This window comes from Phascolarctos cinereus, unplaced genomic scaffold (assembly GCF_003287225.1).
Source record: "Phascolarctos cinereus isolate Bilbo 61053 unplaced genomic scaffold, phaCin_HiC Scaffold_5;HRSCAF=322, whole genome shotgun sequence".
In the NCBI taxonomy this organism is placed as follows: domain Eukaryota; kingdom Metazoa; phylum Chordata; class Mammalia; order Diprotodontia; family Phascolarctidae; genus Phascolarctos; species Phascolarctos cinereus.
This window is the reverse complement of record NW_027555958.1, coordinates 47940597-47945611: the sequence shown is the minus strand read 5'-3', so window position 1 is coordinate 47945611 and position 5015 is coordinate 47940597.

Below are 5015 nucleotides of genomic sequence, written 5' to 3'. Positions count from 1 at the left end.
GAAATGGACAGATAGTGTCACGGAAACAATGAAACTGAACTTGAACAGACTTCGATAAATAGTGGAGGACAGAAGGACCTGGCATGCTGTGGTCCGTGGGGTCATGAAGAGTCAGACACAACAGAGCAACTGCACAACAGTAACAAATATCTAGAGGAATATTCAGGACTCACAGTGAGGCCATGCCAATGAAATAAAAAGGATAATACTACCAAAATTAATTTATATTTTTAATACTATTCCAGTAAAATTACCAAGAGGATAGTTTACCAGACTTGATAAAATAATAGAATTTATTTGGAAAAAGAAAAGATCTGGAATATCAAGGGAATTACTGAAAAGAAGTAGAGATGAAGGAGGAATAGTGCTTCTAGACCATAAACTATATTATAAAGCAGCAATCATCAAAACCATCTGATAATGTTTTTTAAAAGTATATAGATCAATTGAACAGACTAGACAAGGGAGAGTCAGAAACAATAGAACTCAGTAACTCAGTGTTTAATAAATTAGAAAACATAAATTACCTAGGAAAGTAATATGAATATAATATAGTTGTAAATCTGGAAAGCAGTCTGGCAGAAATTAGGCTTTGACTGACACCTTACACTGTATTCTAGAATAAATTCTAAATAGATAGATAACTCATAAAAAATTGGAAGAATAATAGATGATATACTTCTTACAGGTATGGGTAGGAGATGTATTCTTAACCAAAAAAAAAATTAAATCAATTACAAAAGATAAAGATAATGTTGATTACTTAAAACTCAAAAGCTTCTTCACAGAAAAAATTAGTGCACATAAGATGATAGGAAAATGGTTGAATGGGAAAAAATAAAATTTTGTATCATATTTCTCTGATAAGGGTTTGGTATCCAAGATACATAAATAATAACATATATGTATGTATACACACATATATACACATATATGTATGTATATACATATATATACACATATATGTATGTATATACACATATATACACATATATGACTAAGCCATTCTCCAATAAATAAATGGTGAATGGATATGAACAGTTCACAAAAGAAGAATTGCAAAGTATTCGCAATCACATGAAAAAAATTCTAAATCACTAAAAATAAGAGCAATGCACATCAAAACAATCCTGAGATTTTATCTCACCTGCAAATTGGCAAAAGTGAAGAAAAAAAAAGAATGCCAATACTCAATGTTGGTGGGGTTATGGAATGATAGTCACACTAATATATTGTTGGTGGAACTGTGGAAAGAACGTGGCCTGGAATGAGAGGACCTGGGTTTGAAATCCTGCTCCATTACTACCAGGATGCTGGACATGCCATTTATCCTCCATGGCTTTTGTTCTCCTGGTTTATAAAATGAAGGAATTGTGCTAGATAACTTCTAAATTTCTAAAGTTCTGAAGTTCTTTCCAGTTCTAAATTCTATGAGTCTGTGTATCTACCAAAGTCTTTCTCTTCTAGTCAATGATTGAGGAGTCCTCAACAGAAGGGTATGCCTGTGGACCACAAGCTTTAGGAGGCTCAAAATTGGACAGTCTTTGAGCAGAGGTAGCTAAGTGGGGTAGTAGATAGATGGCACTTGATTTTGATTCAGGGAAACCTGAATTCAAATCCTGTGTCTTAGGATGCTGCCTCATTAACTGGTTTTATGACCTGAAAAAAACATTTAATCCTTTTCTGCCTCAGTTTCCACAACTGTAAAACAGGATCTATGGGGCAGGTAGGTGGTGCAGTGGATAGAGCTCTTGCCTTAGAGTCAGGAGGACCTGAGTTCAAATCCAGCCTCAAACACTTGACACTTACTAGCTATGTGACCCTGGGCAAGTCACTTAACCCAAACTGCCTCACCAAAAAGCAAAACACAAAAACAAACAAACAAAAAACCAGGATCTACTTTACCAGGTTGTTGTTGGGATCATGCAAGCTGAGGTGCACACACATGGTCTATGCAATCCATAATATTACTAACATGGGCCAGACCAGATTAAAATGTAATTGGGAAATATTTAACAAATAAAAATGAAATAAAATATAATATGTGGTTTTCTAAATCACTATGTGACCACAGGGATGCTTATGTATGATTTCATGATTCTTGTTTCTATTTTGAGTTTGACATCACTGATGTGAAAAGGTTTGCACACCTTAAAGCATTATGTAAATGTTAGTCATGACCATAAATATTAGAGGCTCAGGGATGGACTTCCATGTCTTTCATCTGAAGACCAACCTAGCTACATATGGAGAAGTTCATCACCAAAGGTTGATCAAAAGGTAATTAATTCATTTTTCTGTCCACAACTCATGAAAAAAATCTCATGAAAGATAAAGAGGTTACAATCTATATCAATGGAGACAGTGCCAACACCAGTGAAATGACCGATCATTTGAAGTCTTGAAGCATGCACCATATAAGTGAGAACGTTTCATCTTGGCACCATCTTGTTCTGTTCTCAACATTTAGCATTTAACATTTGACATTAGTTGGTATTTTTGGTAGTGATTCCTCACATTCCGGGGAGTCTTTACTTATCTCCAGGGGTATTGCGAAATAGTTTAAAAATGAATTAATATTCTCTTTCTAAAAACAATATGCCATATGGTACTTTTAGAAGCAAGGAGTACTCACTGTGAAATCAAACATATGACATGTCCCAACTCCGAAGAGGTTGGGAACCACTCCCCAAAAGAATGTGATCCTTCGCTCTAACTGAATAACACTGTACTATTCATATGATGACCCTCAGTGAGATCTAAACCAGTCAGGATCAAATGAAGTAATGTATGCAAAGCATTTTGAAAACATTAGAGCTCTTTATAAATGCTAGCAATGATTAAACCAGTAATTCTTTGCAATTTTGTGTTTGTAAAAATATTTTATTTTTACTACTGTGATAGAATATTATAAAGGGGTTAATTTCAGGAAATTCCAAGACCTCCCCTTGGAGAACTTTTTCTGCAGGGCAAACATCTTCCCTTATGAATAATATAATAAAAACTTAAATTTCTGTAACACTTGACAGTGAAGAATGGTTTACATAGAGTAACTCATTTGAGCCTCACAAGAACCTTACAAGATAAATACTGTACTATTATCTCCTTTATGTAGATGAGACTGAGGGTCAGAGAAATTCAATTACTTGTCCATGGTCACATAGCCAGTTAGTGTCAGTAGTGGGATTTTTAACCCACCCTGTCCAGCACTCTGGCCACTCTCCCACCCCTCACCTTAAGATTTCCATGACTCTTCAAATCCCATGGCACCTATTTCTCCCTATCCCTAAATATAATTTCAGTTCAAATTTCAATAGCAAACAACATGGCACCCACATTTTAAAGCTGTAGGAGAATGTTGCTATAATTAGTGCACTTACAACTCCAAAGCTAATGCTACCATTTTATCATACTGTGTCCTTCCCAATTATCCCAGTTTTTTGGATCCTTAAAAAAAAAGTATCAGCACTGATTTGTTGGTACCTATCCACTGTCTTAGTTGTGTTTGTTTTTCTCATCTTCCTTGTTAAGATACTTGAAGTAAACTACTTTTCACAGTTTTTACTATTTGCCCCTAAAACTTGATACAATGCAATGTACATTTTGGAAACTCAAAAAATATTTATGACTAATGTCAGCGGACAAAGTTGCTTGTTTTTATTAAGCAATTTTCCTCTTCCTAAGAATTTTAGTTATTAATCACTTTAATCTGTTTTCTCTCATGAGGCTTCTGTGAAGTAAGTGGGCGAGAAATAGCATCAACCTTATTTTACCAATGGAGGAATTTTTCTTTCCCTTGCAACCTTCTAGAGGAGCCAAGACCATTGATTAGTATCTTGTGGAGGAACCAAGCCAGGGTCATGCTGGTTGTAGACTTTTTGCCTTTATACCAAATAGGCTAATTCATCCTTCCTTTTAAAAAGAGCAGCAGGGATACTGTGGTGTATGGAAGAACACAAGGTCTCCACCCATTAATCACTCTTAAATACTTGTCAGTTCCCCACAAATTAGGAAGAATTGTATTATGGGAAGTCCTACGTTAGCATTATAATACTTTCAGTTGTTGTTGGGTTTGTATGTGTGTGTGTGTGTGTGTGTGTGTAATGGGGCAGATGGGCACATACGTAGGGATCTTCCTGATATGGAAACTCCTTCCCCCCAACTCCAGATTAGAAATTCATCTTCAAGGACTACCCACTCAGGTTAAAAACCTTGTCTGTGGTGAAACTTGTCTATTTTGCCCAAGAGGGCAAAACTATGAGGAAGGAGTGGAAGTCACAAAGAGGCCAATTTAGGCTTGATGTCAAGAAAAGCTTCCTAACAGTTAGAATGTCCAGGAAAGGAATGGACTACTTTGACAATTCATGGGATCCTCCTTCTTGGGTTCTCAAGCATAGTCTGGGTGACCACTTGTCTGATGTGTGATAGTGGAGATTCCTTTTATTTATGGGTTGGACCAGATGGCTTCTGAGTTGACTTTCATCTCAAATTCCATGATTCTGTAATTGATTCTGGGAATACATGACCTCTAAGGTCCCTTCCAACCCCCAATCTTTGATGTAAGAACTGCTCAAGGGAACCAAGAATGAACAGTTAAGAGCAATAAGAAAGAAATGCAGATTGTGAAATCTATGAAACTATGCCTGTAGCAGGAGGGCTTGGCAGTGGAGATTATTTACAACTAGAATAAACCAAGATCAATATAGTATTGAGAATCAGCCTGAAGGACATCCCTGGGGAAGAACAGGTCAGTTACACTTCGTGTGTTTTATCTCATTTCTAATTTTGGTTCAACAGGAGAGACTTGCCTTTGAGTCAACATGACCTGGGCAAGTCCCCTCTCATGCAAACCGGCCATGAGATTCTGGGCAAGTCACTTACCCAGTGCCCCCAGACAATGCATGAAACTTCAGGACAGCTCCTGATTTGCAATGACAAAGGAAATTTCCTCATAGGAGAACTCCCAGTGCCAATGAAATCACAAGTCCAGACCAATGTCATAACAATCCAGCAGT